The sequence below is a fragment of the Magnolia sinica genome, chromosome 7 (assembly GCF_029962835.1).
Source record: "Magnolia sinica isolate HGM2019 chromosome 7, MsV1, whole genome shotgun sequence".
NCBI lineage: Eukaryota > Viridiplantae > Streptophyta > Magnoliopsida > Magnoliales > Magnoliaceae > Magnolia > Magnolia sinica.
Genome location: NC_080579.1, coordinates 21565796 through 21592748, shown reverse-complemented (window position 1 = coordinate 21592748; position 26953 = coordinate 21565796). Strand labels below are relative to the sequence as shown.

Sequence of the window (26953 nt, the reverse complement as noted above, 5' to 3'; positions counted from 1 at the left end):
TCTTTAAATCAGCCTCCATATTTTTCACAAATAATAAATTGTAAATCTTGATATTTAGGCTCCAATTTATAAATAAACAGCCCAAAATCAACACATGTTGGGCCCTATGGTGGGTTGTGGGCCTAGGTGGGTTATGGGCCTGCATCATATTGCCCATTGGAATCCTTCTCTAAATGGATCTCAGCCACATGTGTGACGGAATGATGACAAAAAGAACTTACCTTTCTTAATAAAACTGGAAGTTTGTAGAATAATAAAAAGTTTCAAGTAGAAAACACAAAAATGACTAACATTTTAGGAATGGAATACTTGTATCTGTAACCTAGATTTTCAGAAATGAAGATTCACATGCTCTCGGGCATGTTTTACCGATCACGTCGATGTTGACGCGGGTGAGGGTATTTCGGAAATAATTGAAATTTGTAATGTAGTAATCGTCGTTGGGGAGATGGAAGATGAGTTTTTGTTGGGTATTACCGGTGAAGTTGAAGCTTGGGTAGCCACAGAAATCTGGGTTTTGGCTGGAAAGCCAGAAAAGGGTATTTGATGGTGAGGTTTCCACATGTGGGAGAGGGGGCAGTTGGGGATGGTTGAATTTACAGGATTGCCATTGGTTTTGGTTAGGAAGAGAAAGAGGAGAAGAGAGAAGGGGAGGTGGTATGGGTGAGACAGCACCAGCTTCTCTGTCCGGAGCGAGATTGGGGCTGCTCCGTCACCGCCTGCTCTTCTCCCGAAGCGTGAGTTCCTTTTTTTTTTTCTTGTTTATTTGGCAGAATTGGGATTTGAATTCTTTCCTGAAAGGCAAGAAATGCAGCTTTGGCGTGCAGTGTTTAGTGTTTTTTTGTGGGTTTTGCTGACTCTGTTGCAATGGAACTATTTTTTTAATCTATCTACTCAGGAGTAAAAGAAATGGATAATTAAAAATGAAGAATGAGTTCATGTTCATTTCTGTTTCTTTGGCAGAATCGGAATTGAATTCTCTCAAAAGGTGAAAAATGAATTGTCGGCGTTGGTTTTGCTGACTCCATTACAATTGAACTTTTTTTTTGGATCTACTTGGAAGAAGAGAGAGAAGAAAAGAAAAACAAATAATTTAAGTTAGGGTTTTCATTTGGGAAATTGAAATAACCAACATAATGAACAAAATAAAAGTTGGGTTTTAGTTGGAGAAATGTAGAATTGAAGAAATTGCCATGATCTGTGGCTTCACAGAAGCATTCCACAACTGTGGTCTTTAAGGCTCTGATTGGTGATTGGCTCTTCTGCAGATTGATATGAAGATTGCAAACAGGATTAGGTGATTTGAACTACCTATACAATGTTGAGACCCATGTGGCATTGCGTTTACCTTCTTTTTTTTTTCCCCCTTAAACACACTTCCACACCCCACACACTCACACACCCACCCACACCACATGGGCACTCAATCCCTGGTCTCAGTGTTGAAACAATGTCTGTCTACCACTGAACCATGGAGCTGGACCTGGCATTGAGGTTACCTGATTTTGAATATGAATAATGAGAAGGAAATCGAATCCAAGTCTATATGTGTTTTGCACATGCACAAGAGAATGTCAACCACTTATCAGTTTTGTTGTTCATTTGTTTGGTTGGTCAATGCTACCTATTCGACCCATGGATTCAAGTAACTTTTTTGGAGGGCAACTCACTTGTGGTCACCCCGACTCGGTCCCGTTTCATTCCCATATCCGTTTGGTGACTTGTTTTGCTTCAGGTACGGCTTGGACGATGTTGAGTGTATCTGGTGATATTTCAAACCATGATTCAACTTGTTTGATTTCTTGGTTGATGCTGGATTCGATCGGAACTTTATAACAGGAGTGTATTTGGCTCCCTCATTCTGAAAGGAGGACCAGTGGAATTTGTGCTTGGTAGTGACTTTGTGGTTTTTATGTAAATGAGTGATCTAAATAATTGGATATATTGGAATAAATTGAACCTTTAAAAGTGAGAACTAAAAGATATTTTTTCCAGTCTTTAATTTTAAACAACTTCAAGGTTGTAGTCGTGTGATTCTAAGGTGTTGTGGAGGAGAAGTGAGAAATGGGAGCCAAGAGAGAGTGCGTGAATTCCCTCATGCTTGGTTTTGAAGGAAGCTGAACGAGCACTCCATGTCCTGCGAGAGTTGGATGTATAATTTGTGTTCATTTGGGAGAGTTGAAATTAACCTATTTGAACCTAGTGAGAGTAATGAAATTGAATGAAGTAGAGAGCGATACGTTACTTCAAGGTGTCAAATCCTTTTTCCTTGACTCTCAGGCCTTGTCATTGTGGAAGGAGATCCTCTTGGTGTCATCAAGTGTGTTGATAGTGGGAATAAATATCCTTGGATGTTAGTGGATACTGTCGGGGAGGCCTTAGACTTATCTTGGTCATTTGTGAATCCCTTCATCTTCATGATGAGGTGAATCCAAAAGCAGATTGCTTTCTTAAGGAGGGATCTTTGTACACCATCCTGATTACTGGAACCCCCCAAATCTCCTATTGTATCACCATCCTATATGTCTTCTTGTACTTTTGGTCTCACATCTTTTCATCATTTTCTTCTTGTTATGTTTTATTTTATTTTATTTTTGATGAAAAGAGAAGAAAGAAGAAAGAAGGAAATAACAGTCTGTTCTAGAAACCATAGGACCAATATATGTGTGATGTTCTAGCTTGCTTAAAAAGAGGTGATCATACGAACAGGATTTTTCAGTTAGTATATTGACAGGGTTTTTACTGTGGTCATGTTTTCTTGGGATGTTTTGTTATGTTTAGCATTAAGTTAGCTCCCTCTGCCAATATAAAGCTTCGACAATGGCTGCATTTCAGAACCATGAAAGGATTTTCAGTTAATCCTATTGCCTTTCATTTTTTTATTTTTTATTTAAAAAAAAAAAGGAAAAAAGAAGAAGAAAACAGTAAATCCTGTTATGTGATCTGAATAGTTCTGCTGTGGTTCAACTTTGTTTGCTGTGTTTTGAGAACTGCACGAACCATCTGTGCAGGGGTTTACAAGAACAATGGTTATCTGAGAGTTTCGTGCAATGGGGGCCTGAACCAAATGCGAGCTGCGGTTTGTAAATCCTTCCTGTGATTTAATTTATCTTGTTTTTGTATAGGCCATCTTTCATTAAGATCCTTTCTGTATCCTGGTGACCAAGTTCAATGAATATTCAATTTATTGGACACCCCTGTTGCAGTTGTCACTCATCTTCCTTTATGTATGGGTCATTGCAGATCTGTGATATGGTGACGGTTGCCCGCTACCTGAATTTGACATTACTTATTCCGGAGCTCGATAAAACATCCTTTTGGGCTGATCCCAGGTATGGACTTTCCGTTTGCAACTATAAGCTGTAGTTGTATATGTAGACTATGGAATACAATTGTCATTTAACCTGCCATATTTTATGCAGTGAATTCGGGGATATATTTAACATTAAGCACTTCATTAATTCATTACGAGATGAAGTGCTGATTGTAAAATCACTTCCAAAAAAATTTAATAGGAAGATTCACAGCACCGTGTTCTCAATGCCGCCAGTAAGCTGGTCAAGTGAAAAATACTATCTTAAACAGGTCAGAGTGAAGAAGTGATCATTTTATCACAGCACGATTATGTAACACTAACTTTTCATGCCTAGTGAGAGGATATTCTGAGTGCAGATCTTACTGCTCTTTCGGAAGCATAAAGTGGTCCACTTTAACAAGACAGATGCTCGCTTGGCGAACAATGGCCTTCCTATTAAACTCCAAAAGCTACGCTGCCGGGTTAACTATCAGGCATTGAGGTTTACTCCACAGATCGAGGCCCTAGGAAATAAGCTCATCTCGATCGTCCGGAGCAGTGGGTTTTTGTCGTCCTCCACCTGCGATATGAGATGGATATGCTAGCGTTTTCTGGTTGTACACATGGATGCTCTGCTGAAGAGACTGAGGAGCTCACAAGCATGAGGTCTGCAGCTTATTTGAATCTCAGAGCATTCTTTTTTTCTCTTCTTGTTGACTAATTGCTGATGTTATCTTATAGTGTGCATCGGTGAACTTTTAGGTATGCATATCCATGGTGGAAAGAGAAGGAGATTGTGTCCGAGAGAAAAAGACTCGAGGGGATATGCCCTCTTACACCAGAGGAAACTGTGTTGGTGCTGCAGGCACTAGGTTTTGCAAGGGACACTCAAATATACATTGCCTCCAGAGAAATCTATGGTGGGGAAGGAAGGTTGGCAGCTCTATGGGCTGCATACCCTAAAATAGTAAGTTTCATGCAACTAGGACATAGGCATGTGCATTGTGTTCAATACAGTGACCTCAGGAAATGCTTCTCTACTCTATGAAGTAGCAAAAAATCGAAAAAGAGCTGTATATCATTGAAAATTTGGTATTTATTTTTGCTTTTTCTAGTAGAAGCTGCTTGTTTCTTATATAAAAAAGCAGTTTTTATTTATTTCTGTTATTGTAGTTAAAAGGGAAGACTTAAAAAGCCTACAGATCTACTATATATACAAAAATAAATGATCAATTGCAAACATTTGCACCACAATTGTGATGCAACAAACCTCTGTGGGCCTTACCATAATGTGTTGATGATATCCACTCAGACCATCATGCATGACCTCCCCATGTTTGGCCATGGGCCCAAAAATCATGTCAATCCATGACTTAGGTGGGCCACACCATAGGGAACACTTGGAAGAGCATACCCTTCCTGTTCTAATTGTTCCTACTTGTGTGGCCCACATTAGTCATGGATTGGCCTGATTTTTGGATCCATGGCCAAATGAAAAATGGCATGCATGATGGTCGAAGTGGATGTGAAGAACACATAACGCTGGGCCCGTCACAACTCATTTTCACTATATTTGTAGTGAAAACATTTACATTGGAGGAATAGAAGACTTAGAATTAGATAAGACTCCATAGAAAGATCGCACCAACAAAACTCCCGCTCTCTCATGACTCCAATGCAACAAAACCTTAGCTCCAAAATCTATCACAAAATGCTGCAAACAGGAGAGAAGATTGGATAAGACTTCAATTTCCTCATCTAACAAATTCCTTCTAAACAGGGATCCAAACTCCGAGCCAAAACCCATGAAGTACTCTGAGACGGATATATCAGGATAAGGGCACCGGTTCCCCAGGATTGGAAAGAAAGCTCAGAGGGGGGAATCTCCACACCAAGGGTCCTCCCAGAGTCGAACTCTCATGCCATTACCCACGGAAAAGTCCAAGCCTTGAAAGACCAGAACTGCTACACAAGCTACCTCCTTCCACAGGGCAGATGAATGGTATAGAGAAGAACCCTTAGTCCACCAACCTCTAGGAGCCAAACCATACTTGGCAACAACAATAGATTTCCATAGACAGGAGTCGTCTTCAGTACCAAAGCGCCAAGCTCACTTCCTAATAGGGCGGAATTCATCAAATCCAGATGCTTAATACCTGCCCCTCCTTCCAAAAATGGCTTGCACACCTCATCCCGTTTAAGAAGCAGGAATTTCCTTGCTCGAGATACCCCTTGCCAGATGAACTCCCTTCAAAGTTTATCAAAATCCAGAGCACATAGGAATATAGGATAATATATCAAAAGTAGATTACTTTGAAATAATAGTTCATCAAAACAAAAATGTAGGAAAAAAATAGATCATGACAAATGGAAAACTATATCATTAGGATGTAGTACTTCAATAAAATCCTCCACCTATAGAAAAAGTACATAGTACTGAAATTAGAAATTGAAAAAATGATTAAATCATTATGGTTTAAGTGTCCAGTGTGTGTTCAACTTGGCAATCTTTTGAAAAATGGAGTTTCCTTGTTATGGAGGTCTTATACCATAACCATCTTAATTAGCCTTTGTATTTATTTATTTATTTTACAATCAACTTGAATTTAGTTCTCAACTTTGCATTTCAGGTAAGGAAGGAGATGCTCCTTACTCCTGAAGACTTGAGGCCATTTCATAATCACTCCACTCAGATGGCAGTATTAGACTATCTTGTCTCTGTTGCGAGTGATGTTTTTATTCCCAGCTATGATGGTAATATGGCAAAAGTTGTCGAAGGGCACCACAGGTTTGTCTCTTATTCTGAATTCTACCACGTGTAATTTGTTTCCTTGATTGTGTTAATGAATATGAATGAAGAAGAACAAGGAGAATGGTTGAGTTGCTCACATCATTTGTTCGTATTGACAATGCCAAGGGTTGTCTTCTTTCCTTAAAAACAAAATGGTGCTTCAAAGAAAAGTCACATCCTTAGAGGCATACCCAACTGGCTTAACAATACTAGCATCGAACGTTGTTTATACTGACGTTGCATGCTGAAGTACCTAAGAACTGTATACTTTATTATCTATTATTGTACTTCCTAGAGGGAGGTAACTTATGAGCAAAACAACCATTCAAGCACATGCAAAGGTACTAGAAATGGGCTGTTCTTTGTATAAAGAATATTTAAAGAAGATGCATCATGCAATACATTTATAAGATAACATGCAATGAGCAGAGCTTTAGACCAAACAGATTTTAGCGCCTTTTAATCAACCAGTAAATATCCTGGTAACATTCAAAAATGTCGGTTCTTCCTTTTAGCCACTCCATTTGTTTGTGTAATAATAAAACTCCATTTATTTATGGAATAATAAAACTGGGTTTTAAATTTCATAAAACAATTAAACATTTGGAAATTATTCAATTGGAACTTGTTTCTTTTAGCTGCTCCATTTGTCAGTCAAGTGTACGAGAAATATGCAACATTGCATCTCTGGAACTTGTTCTTCTAACGGGATTGTTATACTCTTCATTTGGAATTTGAACTATCTTGGAATGAGACCCAGCAATTTTTTCAAGGAAAATATTAGAAGTGCCCTCTCAACAGCATTAGCTGCTTGACCTTTTTCTTTTCGCTTTGAAGGTTCCCCATCTTAACTAGTGTAGCAGGAGTGAAGAGAAAGGGGGAGCAGAAGATTACTAATGTCTTCCTCTATGCTGAGGCTTGGATCCACCAGGACAAAATAAAGGGAAAGAAAAGAAAAGAAAAGAAAAGGAATAAAATTGATAATGATGGGAATTGTTGAACTGTTCTCTCCAATGCACTTGATATGGCTTATCTAAGCCTAGACTCCTAATTTGACTCGAAATATTAAACTTCCCCAAAATACTAAAGTCAGTAATTATATTAAAGACGTCTAAGCAAACTCAAAGTCGTTAACCATTCTTAGATAACTCAACGAGGCCTTGGAGATAAGACTACTCTTGAAACCTTAAAACGACTAAAAATAACAATGTACTAAAAGTAGTGAAGTTCTACTTCATAATAGAATTTGGCCATCAAAATTGCATTTTTCATGAAATCTTAATGAGCCAACCAAATCCCATCAATTAGCAAGTCGTAGAGATCATCGATAGCTTTCCAACTACATCTTATAATAGCGATTCCTATGACTACTCACAAAGTTGTGGCTGTCAGAAGCTAGTTTGCAGTAGGTACGGCCAATTTCTTTTGATCCTGGCGCTTCATGATGGCATCCGTGACCTATCCTACATCAGTAACACCTGTCCTTCATGTGGTTATTGTTTCCACGGTGGGTAAATTTCATTTTGTTTTGTTTTATGGGTCAACCATGAAATCTCTAGGAAATATCCTTGATTTTATTTTTCTGCCATGTTGGGTACGCTTCAGATTATTATGAATTTTTTCTTTCGAATGATCATGGTTTGGTAGATTTTGAGTGTTAGCCATCTCACTTCCCTTTTTAGTAAATCTCATTGCCCTTTTGAGCAAATCAACACTATTGTAGCGGGCTACCTTTTCTAGTGTTTTTATTTTCAAGAATCTGAATCTTACTGATTTCAAATTCTGCTTCAAGTCCATTGAGTAGGAACAATCAGTGTTTGTCAAAATCATTATCGTATCACAAATCGTAAAAGGGGTTGAATCCATGGTGTGCGTAAAGGCCATTACGTGACCATAAAGGGTGTTACATAAAGGTACCGTTACATGTTACAGGGTCGTAAAGGCCATTATGGAAAAAAATGACCCGTAGAGGCCGTTATTGACCATGTAATGGCCCATTACGCCCCCCATAAAGGCTGCAACAATCTATGATGGGGCTGATATACAGGTTCTTCTAATTTTTTTCAATTTAAGAAGAAAAAGAAAAAAAAAGAGACCATAACAGTCGTTACGGGGGTCATAATGGCTGTTACAACTCGGATCGTAAAGGTAACGGTGATAGCCATTATGGCCACTATTATTGTTACGGAATACCTTGTTTGAATAGTAAATCATAAGATTTTTTAAAAATAATTTTCTTAAAAACTGAAAGCTATAAGTTAATTAGGAAAAGAAAGTCAAACTTATCAATCATCCTTTTGGCATCTATATGCACCAGTAATACCATGTCATGATAGTGTTGAAGGATTCTGGCCTTTCCTTTATTTTTTTGTCTTTCAAGAAATTTCCCTTAAAAACATACGAGGATCCTTTAATAATTTATGTTCTTGTTACCTTCTTGAATGTAGAATAACTTTGGAAAAGCTTCATTTTATACTATAGACTGACAAAAAAGGATATTTTGATTTCTAAACATCATTCCACAATGCATACAAGTCAACATGGTCATAATTGTCCATAAAAACATTCCGGATATGTCATATATCAATTTGATGTTTCAACCAACTAAGAAGTAAGAAATCATAAAAAAAGCTCCATGATTTAACATTGAAGAGAATATATATCATTAAATCTCTTATAAAGAACAAACCAAATAATTTATCTTTTCTAAACGATTCTTAAAGCCCTTACCAATTTAAAAACGTAAAATGAAAGCCAAATGAAGCTTAAAATAGAAGAGCACATAAATTGAATCGGAAATCAGGATTTGTATCATAAATTGTAGGATTCATATAAAAAGGGATTTGAGGAGAGATTCAAGTCGTTTTGCTTAAGATTTGACTCAAATCGTATATCATAAATCATAAATCATAGGATTTTGACAACACTGCAATCATCATTATTTCCATATTCATCTGATTCCTGATGAGACACCAGTGCAGGGACACCAACATTGTAGTGCAGGGACACCAACATTGTAGTATTGGTGCATATAAAGCAATCTCCTCTCAGAGAGACTGAAGTTTACTACAATGGTCTCAAAAGCTTCAATTACCTAGTTCTAGATCTTTAATTTCCAACTTGAGCTGAAACAAATTCACATAATTTGCTAGAGAATAAAGAATTTTCAAGCGCTTCATTATCAACATTGCAATTGTAGATATAGAGTGTTCCATTGCACTCAACCTGGAAGTCTGTCCACCCAGTGTCCATGAATCCAGATTTAAGCAGAAAATGGGAAAAAGAAAAACTGGTGCCATATATTATTCAACTCAAAATTGCTCCAGATCTACACCCATTTTTCAAATTGCGAGCTGCTGCTGTATTTTCCAATTATTGCCACCATATTTGATGCAGGATATGAAATTAAATATGGAGTGCAAGAGATCAGGCTTGTGATTATACCAATATTAAACCGTCACAAAATTCCACATCCTACATACTATCAAACATTCAAAAAGGGGAATCTATGGGGGTCTAAGCCTACACAACTTTAGGGTTGGATCCAATAAAATTATAAGCCAAACAAGCCCAAAGGAGTGTAAGAATCATTCATTCTTGCAAAGGATTGTTCCCAACTCGAGAGATTCACTAAGTTTCAATTAGGGGGAAAATCTAGGGTTTGAAAATTTGGAATAATTGAGATTTGGGACTCGTTAGGGTTGGGGATTTGGGTTAGGAGGTTTGTTTAGGCAAAAAGGAAGGAAATAGAGGAGAAAAGGAAACCTGGGATGGTCTGCGCACGTTAGATAGCCACAGGGCCTGGACGCACGTGCGTAACAGGTCGTCCGCACGTGTGTGGGACCCATAAAGTCGAAAACCGCCTTCTAGGCTGGGATCGGCCAGGGATGGGCTGCTTCCACACCAAATTTCATGACGATCCGACGCAAGCTTTGTGCGTAGTGCTTCGCCGAAGTTTCAGCTCCTCAGATGGGCCAGAATTTGAAAATCTGTTTGCGCACTGCTGTAGGAGAAAACTTGGATGTGAGAATGGGTGAATCTAAAGGTGGAAGGGGTGCAGAGGGTGATGGATGTGGTGCATGAGAAGATGGAGATGATTTGAAGTGGATGTAGCTTCGCATCACGGTAGTTAGCCCTTCGAGGAAGGGAGGGCTTCGCACCCAATTCGATTCTTCAACCCAAAGAGAGAGGAAGAAACGCTGAAATTTTTTATTCATAAAATATCAATGATAATACCTACATGGGATTGCTTTATTTATAAGAAAACCCTAAACCCAAAAGAGATAAAATTACCCTTGCGCCATGTGCACGCACTAATACCAAAGCTAAAGCAAATAAATACTAATTTAAGCAATCATAGCCGTTCATGAAGTTTCTAATAATAAAATTAGTCAAAACTCGAAATCCTATTTCATTTAAAGTAGTGAACCACAATCATGAGATCCGATGATAGAATCCATGTGATGATCGGGTCCACTCCAATGCTCCAAAACGCAACCCTTTAATTATGAGGCCCTCCAAAGATGTCGTCGTCGATTGAAATCGAAAGTGGGGCCCGCCTCCTCCTCGAATACGTGCGTAGAGGGGGCGCGTGCATGATGTCCCTACCAATATTCATACAGATCTCCCTCAGATAGCGGGTTTATGTTGCTTTTCTAGATGTGGCCTCCAGATCTTCAGGTATCTATTTTCCAAATAGTGACCTGCTGTGATCTTTCTCCAGATTGATGTAGATGGTCATCGAACCACATCAATAGATGGTGTCCACCACACGCGGTTGATCACATATAGTCTATACTATGCCCCTCATTTTATATTCTAACTTTCTAAGCGTCCCATAATTTGAAGTTGGTCCTCATTTTGTCGCTTCCATGGTGGGATAAAAGAAAAGGAAAAGGAAAGATGGGAGACGAAAGGCATAGATCGAATGCCCTGACATAATACAAATGCAAATGAATGGAGAAGGAAAAAGAGAGGTAAAACATGCGAGAGGGAGAAGCGGTGAATAGGATCTACCAGCTCTTATCAAATCTCTCTAATTAAAACAATTAAAATAACATAAATGCCCTCAAGCAGTCAAAACCTACTAAAAGTCTAAAACACCACCACAACACACACATGCACATGCACACATGCACGTTCTCACATGCTTATGCTCACGCCATGCATTCATGCACTCATGCACACAACCCCTTTCATATTTGGTAATGCATCTAGTAAAAAGTAGTGTATCTTTTGATCGAAGGTGCTTCCAATAGACGTCATATGTACCTGGAAAAAAAACCACAGTTAATGTCAACAATCAAAAGCTCATTTCTAGATCCAGTTTACCATTTTATTATTATTATTATTATTATTATTATTATTATTATTATTATTATTTTTAAAGGGTTTTGCTAACGTCCACCTTCATGGGGATGTTTGCAATGTCCCCAGACCTTTTAAATGGCACATGGGGTGACCTATTGGCTATCCAAACTCTTCATTCATACATACAAGCAACCCATGGTGGAAAAATCATGCCAATCAGGTGATCATAAGCTTCCGATCAATAGCATGACAATGGACAGTCTAGATTGACCAGCTAAATAAATTAGGTCCAGTGATCATCTTGAAACATCTACTAGATAGATCTCACTTTGTATTTCTTACGATTCTAAAGTAACACTTTAATTTGACGATTTGAACCATGTGATTTATGGCTCATAAACAACGGACAATTTGTAACAAATTGGCACATTCCAAGGGTTTAGGATCATCCAATCAGCATGATTCTTGCACCATGGCTTGCTCCTAGTTGTACGAATGAATGAAGGGTTCAGATCGAGGATAGGTCACCTCATGTGCCATTTAAAAGGTTTGAGGACATGATGGCAACAAACCCTTTTTCAAAATAGGAGAAGAAAATAAATGGCAAAAATCTCTACTTTCATATACAGCTCCTGCAACCTCTTTGCTTTTCGAAATATCTCTCTCTTCCACTTATCAATGGTCTTTTACCACTACCTAAACAAACAACTTCCAAACTCTAACAGTATAGAAATATTCTAAAGCAAGGTGTCTTGCCCCTGCTCTTGTTTATGACATGACCTCTTTGTCCTACCATTGTTCTACTGAGCCGCACGGACCTTATCAGTTCTGTTTGCATATTCCCTTGTTTTTGTAAGGGTGTCTTTGGTTGCACCAAATATCATGAATTTCAGGACATTTCGCACCAAATTAGGGTGTGTTTGGTTGCACCAAATCTCATGAAATACCATGAAATATTGTACCAAATTAGATTGATTAATCATGAAATTTCCTGATATTTGATGCAACTAGACACACCCTTACGCAACAATGAAAGAAATGAGTTCTCTTACCCATTGTTTTAAATAGCGGTAGCATGTGGCATAGCGTTTAGCCCTTTGTAGCATATAGCATAGCATTCAGCCCTTTGTAGCATATGGCACAAGTAGCGTAAACTACACAATACTTTTATTTTTAATTTAAAAATAGAAAAAAATATGATAAATAGTAAGAAAAAACTATATATTGTGTGCCCAAAAGATGACTCATTTTTTTCAAGTATAAGCATGTTCAAACAAGTTATTAATTATCATTTATCGAAAGCCAATCCACATATATAAACCAAATCTAATCATTATTACATCAACAACTTTCTAAGCAAACCACTTTAATTAATAATGTCTAATTGAAACCACAAGTCACAATTATGAAAGGAAATTAAAATCCCACAGGTTGAGAGAATTAAATACAAAATACAAAATACAATTATCATTTATAAAAAAAAAAGCTTAGCGTACGCCGTAGGCTACATATGCTACGTGCACACTACATACGCTATGACCCATGTAGTGTGCGTTACAGGAGATTTACACTATTTGCTAACGCTACCATGACACTACAATTGCTATCTAAAACACTTCTCTCACCAACTAGGGATTGTACAAAACCCCCAACACAACCCCCGGAGAAGACAATTTAAGAAATGGAAACCGGCGTACGTAGGTAGGACCTTCCATTCTGATTGGTAGATCATGAATGACAAAAAAAAAAGAAAAAAAAGGAAAAAAAAAAGAAAAAAAAAGAAAAGACAATTTGCACCCAGGCACATTGCGCTTTCCCTTGCCCAGACAACCACTGGAAACCGGTGCACGTTGGTAGGACCTTCCTTTTTGATAGATCATGAATAACAAAAAACAAAAAACAAAAAAAACAAAACAAAAAAGAAAAGAAAAGAAAAAAAACAATTTGCACCAGGCGCACCGCGCTTTCCCTTTGCCCAAACAACCACTGGTTTCTTTGATTGTCTTCTCCAAGGGTTGTGTTGGGGGGTTCTGTACAATCCCTAGTTGGAGCTAAGGTATAACAGTAGCTATTTCGCTATTGAAAACTTCCAGCCTCTTCACTAAGCAGCTGATAAACTGCTCTCCGCCCCAGATGCTCCCCTCCAAGTTCAATTGATGAGCCAGCCCTTGGCAAAGGTGCCAGGACTATCAGTGGGGGCCCTTGACAGCGATTTCAGACTGGTTAATATTGGATAATGATGAAATTTCATGAGATTCAGTGCAACCAAATGCACCCTAACCTAAATATTGCTAAACATTGTACAGTTTCTAATAATGCTCAAATGATGAATTAATTTCTATATTTCGTCAACCAAAAAAAAGAAAAAAAAAGAAGAGGAAGAGGAAAATATAAATTTCTTCAATATTAGTTTTCTATGAACTTTCCTACCATCTGCTTCCACTAAGTTTTTGAGAGGTATTGTTCTTCTGTACCATTTGGCATATAATCCAAATGGGATATGTGAATTTAATTGTTATTGATGGGCATTTGTTTTACTCATATTAGGTACTTGGGATTCCGAAAAACCATTCTGTTGGACCGTAGGGAGTTGGCGGAGCTGCTTGATCTGCACCTAAATAACACCCTGTCATGGGATGAATTCTCACACGCTGTCAGGGACGTTCATGAGCATCGGATGGGCCAACCCACGAGGAGGAAAGTCATACCCATACGACCTAAAGAAGAGGACTATTTCTATGCCAATCCCCAGGAATGCCTTGGCCCTTTGAGTACTGAGTCAAACGCTGCCGAGCCTTTGAAGCTCATTGGCACAGTTGCCTATTCGTTTCTCTAACAGCCTCCATTTTCAGAGGCTGGAGCTGGCCATGTGCTGCAGCTCCAATGTATAGAGAGGCTCAGTTTGGAGCAGAATTTGGATTTCATCGGCTGCATCAAGAGACTGCGGCTGGCTACAAGGTGTACTGCAGGAAGAGAGAGCATACAAGCTGACAAAGGGGTTTTAAGTGCATGTATACTAAAAGCACTCGTGAGCCCCAAATGATCCTTTTGGCATACGCTATAAGCGTTGCTGTTCTTTGTCTCTCTTTTTTTTTTTTTTTCCACATACATTGTTCGAATCATCCAATCGCTTTTGTTGTTTTAAAGTGCTAACGCAGATGCTGCTACGGCAGATATTGTCTACAGATGCATGTTAAGATGCTGGTCCTATTCAATTTCCTCCCAAGCACTATCATAGTTGCCTTGGGATCTCATTTTGGAATTTGTTATTGCATGTGCGTCTTGGGGTGACTCCATCCTTAACTGCTAACTGTTACACCTTATTGAAACTGAATTGTAAGAGTTTAGTGGATAGGTCCTTAAAAAAAAGGTTCCAGGAGAAACCAAGTGCCTGTTTAGATTTCAAAAAGGAATCATTATCTATGGGGAGGCACAAATTTGAGGCGACTGTTGTGAGAATTTATGAGATTTTCACTATCTAAACAAAGACTTTTAAAAATAGGGCCAATCTGGGTAGATATTTTGGGCTGTTTTCAAATCTTCTGCAGCCATCCAACTTCGTTAGATCGGCGTTTGTTTGCTTGGCATGGCGTTGGCTTCAATCATCCAAAGAAGGCGCTTTGGAGAATGGCTTTTATTGCTATATGATGGGCGGTGTGGGAAGAAAGAAATGCGAGATGCTTCAACAATACCAATAAATCAGTGAGAGCCATCTCCTGGAGAATCTGATTAATGATTGCTTCAACAATACTAAGAAATCAGTGTAAACCATCTCCTGAAGAATCAGATTAACGATTATGGAATGGGCTTCTTCTGTTTCCAAGCTTAAGGACTGTAATATGGAGTTCCGTGGGGTGTTATTGAGTCGCGGTCTTCTTGGTGCCTATTATGTTTGTTGTTTTTTTGCTTTGTATTGTCTTTTCTTTTGTTTTGGCTTTAATAAATGAAATTACAAAAAAAATCATCATTAAAAAAAAAAAAAGACTTTAAAAAATGGATTCCATGTTTTTATAGTGATGCTAGAAATCTTGAGAAATTATCATTGGATAATTATTACAAATTTATTATTAATTTTATTTTCCCAATATTAAAAAGTTATGTTCTATTGTACCAAATTTCATGGAATATTACGAAACGTTGTGCCAAATCAGACTAATTAATAATGAAATTTCACAATATTTGGTGCAATCTAATGCACCATAATAGAAATTTATAAATTTAGATAATTAATATATGTTTTTTTTTTTGAAAGATAACTGATTGAATTAAAAGGAAACAGAGATACATTAATACATGTTAGTTATGTTTGATGTGAGAAGAATAGAGAATAGATTAAACCATGAAAGATGGCAAGTTAAGAGCATACCTCAAAGCTGAGTAAACCATTAATATCAAGCCTCAGGCTTTTCGGTTCATTTTTTCTGTTGCATCACACCATGGTTTCGACCACTCAAAAGACTGCAAAGGATAGGTTCATTTGGATCATTGTTAAACCGAGATATTGCATTTGCCTTAAACTATATGGTAATAAGCGTTTTGAAGCCAGTTGAAAAATGTATGCGTGTGCTGAAGTGTTTTACTAATAGGCTTTGAAGCCATCAAGCAACGGCCATTGTGTGCGCATATGTTTTTCTTCTGGCTTTGAAGCCGTTGCACGCTAGCACGCTCAGTATTTTTGAAGCATGGCTGAAAAGCGTCTATATAGAAACGTGTGTTGGCACTTACATTTTCAGCTGGCTCATGGCACATCTGTAGCTGGCCTCACTGGTTAACTCTATTGACCATTGCACAAGGACCGTCCATACTATTTAGAGCTCTGTGGATCATGGGTCAGACTCTGTCGGGACCTTCTCCCTGAGACGAGTCATTCTTAGTCACCCCTGACTCAGGTGAGTCGCAACTCAACCCACAGAATGAGTGAGGACAAGTTACCAGGTCTGAAAACCATGGTGCAGATTGGTGTGGCTCATCCTTCTCATGCCTTTTCTCAGTAGATTGTGTGGGCTATCCCAGTTGAATCTTTTTTAGTTATTTCGCTTGTCCTAATACACTGCTGATTATATCTCTCTTACCAAGTTAGGTAGGGTCTACATTTAGATGGTAAATTGGTAAACGCGTTATGATCAGCTGCCTACTAGAAATGAAAATGTGTTATTTACAGGTTGAGTAAGATGACCTGAATAGGCTGATTTAGATGACTAAGTTTGACTAAAAAACGAAGCAAAAATAGATAGAAGATAAGTACAGTTACATATGTATGCATTTTCCACTAATCGGGCTAAACTTATTTTACCTGTAGCTTCTGCTTTTAAACTTTTGAGTTGTGTTGTGCCTGGTCGGATTGGGTCGTTGAGCTTGACTCAATGACAAATATATGGATTGAGTTTTCTCAGGCCTGAGCTTGGTGAATTTTAAGTTGGTGGGGTGGACTGCACCTACCAAGTCAAGGGTTGAGAATGGGTCAGAATTCTTTGGAAGGTGTTTATGCTTGATCTGACCACGTGGGATTCAGCTGTTGTATTTTTAAGTAATTTAAAATAAATTAGTGTTTCAAAATTTCTGTTGAGCCGAGCCGTGGCTGTGGCCATGGGTGCGCTTGTACCTCATGGATGTGTCTTTTCATGCAAGTCTGAAGGGTTGCACCCCTTCACCTTTTGTTTTGAAAGGTTGTCTTTTCGAGTCCAATGGTCACACCAATTGAGTTTAAATCTAATATTCACAACTTTTGTTTTATGAAAAAGTGTCTTTACACCTTTAAGGATGTGCACTCAAAGTTTATCAACAAACTTCTCATTATCCAATTTTTAATATAACAAAGAAAAGTTGGGTTTTTCTTTAAAACTTTGGTTTAAGTGTTTTTATTTATTTATTTATTCGGGTTAAAACTATAAGTGGTTCAGTACAGTAAGTGCACCACTGGACTGAGTTTTAATCGTTGTATCCTATATGTCGATTGCGCAAAGAATCTTGTTGCACTTGGGATGCAGTACAAGGAGTGAAAATTTGATTTTCAAGTCGAGTAATTCCAAATCACTCCTCAATTTCTACAAATGATAGTTTTCTTTTTAATTTTATATAATTTAGATGATTTTCTAAATTTCAAAAATCAACACGAGCAACTCAGATGATGCCACGTGCTAGCAAAATCTCAATAAGAGAAATGGAAAATTTCTTCGGCTACCTTGACATCCGAGGGATATCAAAATTCGTAAAATCATGAGTAACTCAAAAAAGGATAGGCCTCGCTGGCTACAATGATCATACATGTGTTGCATATCCTGCTCACATGGTACAGCCAACTAATCGCCATAATGGACTAATGACCGAAGTTGAGTTTCGAACAAAATACGGTCACACAAAGTGACACATTCAACTGATTTACCTTACATTGTGTAGATGTCTTACAGCTAAAAACGCTCGAGGAGCAAAATAACAACTACCCTATGTTGATGGAGTTTTACTACACATTATTTATGTTTACACGGAGAAAGGATAGTTATTACCAACATCTCGCATTTCAAGAGAGACTTCGTTCATGTAGCATGAGCAGAATATGTGCGCAACCAATGGCTAATTCATGATAAACAATTAACATATGTGACATCGTTTAATAGGTCACGTTTGTCTTTAGGCTTTAGATAGCTCTTCCCACAAATATGAGAAATGATTACAAAGATTTCTTCCGACCAACTATTCTAAAACTCTATAAATAAAAGGAATATCAAAGAGTTTTGAACTTTACTCATCAACTCAACACATACCAAATCAAACATATAATGCAATACTACTTGTCCTTTTATACCAGTACGTTCAGCAACTACACAAAATAAACATTTGACTCATAGCTACTTGTCATTATTTTCCACACAGTCACATACCAAGTTTCTAGAGAGTTTTGGATTCTTCCTATTGTAACCAAACGGATTGGCTAGTGACCCTCTCACTAGCCCATGGATGAATGGGCTAGAGACACTATGGTCGGTGCCATGTAGACTTACCATGATGTATATATTTCATTTATGTTGTACATGTCATTTTATGCTATGAGATAAAATAAAAATAAAAATGAGGTAGATCCAAATCTCAAGTGGACCACACATTGTTGATTGAACGCTCATCATTAAAACTTTTTAGAGTTGCAAAAGTTTTGGACCAAGCCGATATGTATTTCTTTCCCTTCATCCACGTTTGCATGATCTAATCAACAAGCTGGATGTCAAATAAACATTACAGTGGGCCCTGAGAGGTTTTTAATGGTGGACATTCAATCACTACTGTTTTCATGTGGTGTGGTCCACTTGAGATTTAGATCTTCTCTAAAATAATTTGTAAAAATGGATGGACCGCATGGATAAAATACATGCATCATGTTGGGCCCACAGAGCACCGACCACTAGCCACCTGACCAGTGGCAGCCTCACTGTCCAAGCCGCGTCCAATCCAAACACCCCCTAAATCCACCTATGTATAAACCTGGCCATCTACAGGCCACCACACGTGCCAGCTCAGTAGATTGGCAAAATATTAAAACAGACATTAACGAAGGAAAAAATAAATATCAGCTGGATCAAAAACTTTTGTGGTCCTTGGAAGTTTTTAATGGTGGGCGTCAATCTCTCCACTGTTTTTTTTGGTGGGGTCCACTCGAGCTTTGGATCTGACTCATTCTTCGGATCGTGCCCTAAAATGGTCTCTCCAAATGGACGGATGGGACCCACTGAACTTGGTGACGTCACTTCAGTAGCCATTCTCGCTACTCAACCTGTCAGTAGCTAATCCGCGTTCCTATTTACTTCCAGGTACTCGTTTTAAACTCTGCTGTGGCGAAACACCAGCTTCTCCGTTCTCTGAGACAGAAGCAGAGTCTTTCACTTCACTCGCAGTTTCAAATATCCAACAAAAGCGTTCTACAAGTACGAAATCTATCCAACCTATCTCCTTTTCTTCATTCCGTCATTTTCACAGTTAGTGGGTATGCAAGTAGAGATTTTCCTCTTCAAAACCCTTAACGATGTGGAACTTTGGAAGAAGATCAAACCGTTGGATTTTCTCTTCTCTTATTCAAACCAATTTCATATCGCTGAGATTTAAAACGACCCAATTCATGAACTCAAGCGGTTTTGCTGAATCGACGTCCTTCGACAATAAAACTCAAATGGGTCGTCTTATTTCTGACTCTTCCAATCCCTTCTTCCCTTCGTCCATCACGACATGTAGATTTTCAAGTACCCACTCGGTCGATGGTGATGATGATGATAATGACTTTGATGCTGATGGTGATGATGAGGATTGCGATGGTCTTGAATTATCACAGTTGGGTACAAAAGATGAAGGTCTGATTCGAAATGTCGAGACGGTTCTGGGCTTTCTGCGTGATTTCGGACGTGATGCTGCTGAGGTGAAGCGCAGGCTGGAGGGATGCAGCGTGCCCGCTTCGCCGGAATTGGTTGCAGAGGTCCTTTCTCGAGTCAGAAATGATTGGGAAGCAGCGTTTACCTTCTTCCTGTGGGCCGGGAAGCAGCCGGGCTATGTGCATTCTGTCCGTGGATACCATTCGATGATTTCAATTCTGGGGAAGATGAGAAAGTTCGACACAGCATGGGCCTTGATTGATGAGATGAGAGGGGGGAAGGATGGCCCATCATTAATTACTCCTCAGACACTCTTGATCATTATCAGGAGATATTGCGCTGTGCATGATGTCGGGAAGGCGATTGGTGCTTTCTATGCATTTAAAAGGTTTGGGTTTAAGATAGGAGTTGAGGAATTCCAAGACCTTCTATGTGCCCTCTGCCGCTATAAGAACGCTCAAGACGCTGAGCATTTGCTCTTATGTAAGGAGAATGTGTTCCCATTTGATACCAAGAGCTTCAACATTGTTCTCAATGGATGGTGCAATATGATGGTTAACCTGCGGCAAGCGAAAAGGTTTTGGTGGGACATGGGGAAGAGGGGCATTGCCCGTGATGCTTTCTCTTATGGGAGTATGATCTCCTGCTACTCAAAAGCCAGTAGTCTTCGTGATGTTTTGAAGCTGTTCGGCGAAATGAAGGAGTTGGGGATCACCCCAGATAGGAAGGTTTATAATGCAGTTGTCTATGCTCTCACGAAGGGCAACTGCTTGACGGAAGCCGTCAATCTCGTGAAGACAATGGAAGAGAAGGATTGCGTCCCTAATGCGGTTACTTATAATTCGCTGATCAAACCTCTTTGTAAAGCTCGCCGGGTGGATGACGCACGGGCAATCTTTGATGAAATGCTGGGGAGGGGCATCTCCCCTTCGGTCAGGACTTACCATGCATTCTTTGCTATTCTAAGGACTGCAGAAGAGGTTTTTGAGCTCTTGCACAAAATGGAAGAGACAGGGTGCTGCCCCACCAACGATACTTATATCATGTTGATCCGTAAATTTTGTCGGTGGCGGTAGCACGACAATGTCTTCAAGCTATGGAATGAGATGGGCATGAAAGGACTGAGCCCAGATCGGAGCTCATATATAGTGTTGATCCATGGGCTCTTTCTCAATGGGAAATTGGATGAAGCCCATAAGTATTATGAAGAAATGAAGACGAAAGGCTTTTCCCCAGAACCGAAGACGGATGAGATGCTCAAGGCTTGGGTCTCTGGGAAAGAAACCACAATGCCTCAGATTTTAGATTTGGAAGGAAACAAAGAGGATCATTGTACATTTAGAAAGAGTACCAGAGGAACCTCTAATACTGTTGGCCCAAACAGAGATTTTCGCAAGCCTGAAACAAGAAGTGTAACAAGAGAGAGAGGTTTCTCTTTTTGGTAGCTTAGGATCTCATAACACTCAACGGAAATTCTGCAGTACTTTGGCGAACACTTTTTGGTACTATTCATTCTCCCATGGAGACTACAAGTGGTATGTGTGTATATGTTGCTCAGTGTTTCAAATAGCGCCCGTAGCATACGTTACGTAGCATAGTGTGGCCGTAGCGCTACGTAGCGTCTCAAATAGCGTAAATCCCCTGTAGCGTACCTGTAGCGTACGCTACAGGGGTCGTAGCGTACGCTACAGCTATGTAGCACGTTGCGGCCGTAGCGTAAGCTACAATATGTTTTTTTACTATTTTACTTTTGTATTATTTTTTCACATTTTCTTTGTTTCTAATGTTGAGGAATGTGACACTTGTATTGTACTTGATACTTTTAACCTATGAGATTTTTATTTCTTTTCATAATTGTGACTTGTGGTTTCAATTAGACATTATTATTTAAAGTGGTTTGCTTAGAAAGTTGTTGATGTGATAATTATTTGATTTGGCTTATATATGTGGATTGGCTTTTAATAAATGATAACTAATAACTTTTTTGAACATGCTTATAATTGATAAAATGAATCATCTTTTAGGCATTTTTATATTTTTTCCTTTTCTTTTTCACTATTTATTATATTTATCCTATTTTTAAATTAAAAAATAGAAGTATCGTGTAGCTTACACTACACGCTACGTATTTACGCTACACGTTATAGAGGGCTGAGTGCTACGCATCATGCTACCACTATTTAAAACACTGATGTTGCTTACCCTTATGACAGCTGCATTCCTCATCTAAAGCTCTTGAATTTGAAAATGCCCCTTTGCTTGTACTTTTGTTTCTTGGTATGCTTCAAATAGCTAGTAATTCATATTTTGCCTGCCCACCTTATTCCTTTATGTTGTAATATGAACATGTGACTGAGTTTGGGCATATTACTGGCAGAGAGAAGATTTGTTGAACCTGATATTTCCAAGAAGAAATCAAAGCCACACACAACATCAGATAAACTAAGAAAAGTTTTCCACCATACAGCTGCCATTGCAGGGCTTCCATTTAGTTTTGTGCATTAGGAATTGAATGCTTGTTTGAGTAATCCTTAAATAAAGAAAAAAAGTGATTGTGTGAGTAGCAGATGGGATTTTATTGTTGTCTTCCATGAAGGAAAGAAGCCAGTTTGTAGAATTCAGGAAACAAGAAGAGTTTTAATCCTTGAAGTTATTCTTTGATGTATGGAGCAAAGATTTTTTAAGCTATGGAGTGATGGCCAAACCAATTACACCCTTTTGTTCATTTGATTAATTAGCGGGTCATGCATGCTGATCTATTTTTGAGGAATTGATGAGGACATATGGGCACCATATTTTTGAGGAATTGATGAGGACATATGGGCACCATACCAAAGGAGGAATTGATGAGGACATATGGGCACCATCCTTATGGTTAGACGGCCATTACATGGGGCTCGCTTTACCTAATTCACATTCTTAGCTACGTTAAAGACCCCACGTGCATGTTCATGCATCTTTGAAGAGCCTACACTGGGAAGATGCACGTGGCTTGCATACAGGAGCTTGATAGACACTTCAAACCGTGGACATGATGATCGGACCGTTGGATCATCACATCTTGATTGTGGACCCACATGGGCCACGAAACAGTTTAGTTGTCTAGATTGTTTACATGCTTCGTTGTTTTTGGTATACCTTATATTTGTGTGGAGATTAGGGAGTTATGAATAAATTTTAATTTATTAAACGTCTTTATGTTGAGAATCTTATCTGAGAGCGTCTTTTTGTAGACGGTCTTTTTTGAGATTGTAAAAGAGAAAGATAGGTGTGTGAAGCCCTAATGCCATTATTTTGAAAAAAAAGCTGTGTTTGCTTTTTGATTTTTTCATGTGATTTGAAGAATACTACATGTGATTTGGAGCTTGGGTGTGGTGTGATTCCATTTCCCATTCAACGGAGGTGCGGGGTCTCTATCTATCATCTTCATTCTCTCTTCATTTCTATCCTAAAGAGGTATTTTTTCAAGAACTTCATTTCTTTTCTTCCCTTCCTATCCAAGACCATCCAAATCATATTTTTCTGTAACTTCTCATCATCCAACTTTAACCCCAACCGAAATCAACCGTTGAGGACCCAAAAAGCCTAGCCAACGACCCACACGTATGAGCCCCTAGGCTAACCGCATGGACAACCGCTCAATCCTTTGATTTTCCCTTGCTTCCCCCATAAAAACCTCTTAATTTTCCATCCATAATCCTATCCTAAACCCTAGATCCTCAATTTCCTATTTTTTCCAATTTCTAAAAGCCCTAATTCTAAAATTCCCAATTCACATGAATCCTAATTTTTCAAATTTCAGATTTTCTCATTCCTAATCCTAATCATAAAACCTACAAATCTGTCCCTTGAGTGTAGAATGTGCCTATGCTAAATTGGAAGTTCTATTCTTCCATCGGGCCTAGTTTTAATCAGTGTTCGAAATATCGGTATCACGTTACGTATCGCACCATTGGGATACGGATACGTATTAGTTATCGCATGGGATATATCGGTTGTAGCGCGAAATGTATCATTGTTGTTGGAAACATGGGGAAAAAAATAGGAAATTGGTCGAATTTTTCAATGAAACTTTTGTGATTGTTAAAAATGACACAAATACATATTTAAAAATCAAAACATTACAAAAAACAAGTGCACATAACAGGCTTCGTTGTATGGGGTCCTAATCTATGCGTTGTTTAACTGAGTTGATGCAAATATATTGAAAGTCTATTCATATAATTTATAAATGTAAGAAGACATGTGGAAACACAAACAATACATTCAAAAGCAAAAGAAGAACACTAGATCAGGTTACATACATGTTTGATTTTATGTTTGAACACAAATATTGCAACCGATTTGCAGGAAATTGGAATTTTTTTAATTAATTTTTTCAATTTTCTGCAACTTGGCCCATCTCCAAATCTCGAAATTGAAGCTCCCAATTCATGATTTTTCATGTTCTATGAAAAATCATGGATTTGTAACAATTTGACACTGATTTAACATGATTAGAACATGAAAAATCATGGATTTGTAACAATTTGACATTGATTTAACATGATTAGAACATGAAAAATCATGGATTTGTAACAATTTGACACTGATTTAACATGATTAACAGAAAAAATGATCGAAAATCCTCACCATATCGAACATGTGGGATATATCCCACTACTCGTGTGTTTTGTATCGTACAGGTGAGATACAAGATATATCGTGGGATATATTGGCCGATATCGTCGATACTTAAAACAATGGTTTTAATTGATTTATGTGATTCCTTAGTATGCAAGCATGTGATTTAGGTTAAATTAGATTTTATTGCCTATTGTTTACTCTTAATTACTTGGTGGATTAGCATCTTTTGTTAATTGAATTACTTTATGGACTCTTTCATAATCTCCACGTTGCATGCTAGCATTAAATCATGTGTCCTGTATCAAATTTGGTATCAGAGAATAGGTTTAGCATAAGATTTTTGTGTTGCATATAGGTTAGAGTCACATCTAGGGTTAGTAGAGTATAGATTTCATATAGGATCATATTGCTGAATTTTTGTTGGAGTATTTTATTGTTGAATTTTCAGTTCACGGTTCCACTTATACCATTGCTGAAATTTTAGCATAGTAATTTCAGGTTATCACATTGCTGAATTTTCAGCTTGTAATTTTCGATTACACCCGTGTTGAATTTTCAGCTTGGCACCCTCGGATTACTATCTTGCTGAATTTTCAACATAAGATTTGAGGATAGCGACTTGCTGAATTTTCTGGTTACTATGTCTAACGTGATCTCTAGGTTAGTACTATCATTGTCATCACATTGTCCTAGGATCCAGGGTTTCCTTTCAAAGTGTCCTTGTGTATGCCTACTTGTTCAGGACGTGGTTTTGGCCTACATCCCACTATGAATCTAGAACAGATTGTCGAGGCCCTTAACGCTATCAACAATCGTCTGACGGCTATTGAAGCGCACAATAAAACCACCGCGACTCAATTGATTGTGACCAATGCGCGTATCAATCGGCTTGATGCCTCCCTTTAGGCGAACCTCGACACTTGGGAACAAGGTATCCCATATCGGTATCGGTTGGCGTAACGGTGCCCTCCAATACCGATACGGATATGGGGGCGTAACGGCAATACAGGGGCGTAACGGCCTATAACGGTGCAAAAAATTTTTTTGCCAAAAAAATATGAAAAAATATGGATTAAATTTGGAATATTCTAAGCATTCCAAATATGCATTCATTTATAATTTGGAACGTGTTTATGGTGGTATAATGGTTCACTATTTGGTGAGAAGTTGTATCGGACTGTCTGATGAATTTATGAACCAGACAACCTGGATTTGACTGCAAAACTTATATATTTAATTTTCTAACTATCTACTATCAATGATAGATATATTAGAATGAATTTAATATGAAAATATCTTACATGTGTAAGTGTTTGCAATTATTTTTCATAATTCATAAAAAAATATAAAATGACAATAACAATCTATAAAATAAACATTAACATGTTCTACTATGATTAACACATCATATTCTACCATTAAAACATCAAAACATTCAATAAAAAAATAATTTTTCGAATTAAAAAAAAAGAGGCCGAAATTAGTGCATAAATAGAAAAAAATTATAAAAAAAATATAAAATGATAACAACAATCTGTAAAATGGACATTAATATCTTTTATTATGATTAACACATCATATTCTACCATTAAAACAACAAAACATTGAATAAAAAGTATAAATACCTATTTTTGAGGAATTTCTGGAAAATGACCCACAGAGCTTCGAATCAAGAAAATCCTTAATATAAGTTGTTTTTATTTGTAATATCAAGCTAAGAGTGGTCGAAAATAGCAATAGAATGATTTAGGAAGAGTTTAGAAGAAAGAAGTTTAAAAAAAGACCTTAAAAAGCAAAAAAAAGAGGCCATTTTTTGATCATTACAGGGCAGTAACGGCCGTTACGGCTACAAAATCGCGGGGGGACCGTTATGACCCCATATCGCGTAACGGCCAGGGCCGTTACCGATACGTATCGGCCGATACGCCCGTATCGTAACGGATACGAGACACCCTGCTGGGGAAGATGTCCAATCACAAGCTGATGATCAAATTGAAAGAGTTGAGACTGTGCCACTTGCAATTATTAGCCACGCTTTAAGCCAAATTGTAGAAAGTGATGATTGGTGCAGGAATTCAATTTTCCACACTTATGCCAACTGTAGTGGCAAAAACTGCAACATAATCATTGATAGTGACAGTTGCATCAATGTGGTATCTACTTGCACCGTGGACCGCTTACGTATGCTAGTCGTTCCTCACCCTCAACCGTATCGAGTCTCATGGGTTAATGCATCTTCAATTCCGGTATAAAGTGAGAGAACTCACACTTAGAAAATATTGGAATGCCATAGAAAATACTGAAATGCCTACCTTCTACACCACCCCTCCTTTTATAGACTGTTCACAACCCCAAGTGTAGGGTTGCGATGTAGTAATAATCTCGATGAGACCGAGGTCGAATCCACAGGGACTGAAACTTGTAAGTATTCCGAAAGTAACTAGAACTAGAACTAGAAGAAGATGTTTATCTAAAACTGAATTGATTGAGAGAGTAATTGTGAATTATTTAACTAAAACTTGTAAATTCAAAGGTGGGATACTAGGGTTTCCAAGGATCCACTTGTAGAGATCAGGGAGA

The 26953-nt window shown here is 38.2% G+C and overlaps 2 pseudogenes; both read left to right on the top strand.

Annotated features, from left to right (window-relative positions):
• Window positions 1-674: 674 nt before the first annotated feature.
• LOC131251194 (rhamnogalacturonan I rhamnosyltransferase 1-like) lies at window positions 675-14440 on the top strand (annotated as a pseudogene).
• A 4785-nt stretch (window positions 14441-19225) lies between these two features.
• Window positions 19226-21222, top strand: LOC131251192 (pentatricopeptide repeat-containing protein At5g15010, mitochondrial-like; annotated as a pseudogene).
• Window positions 21223-26953: the final 5731 nt, after the last annotated feature.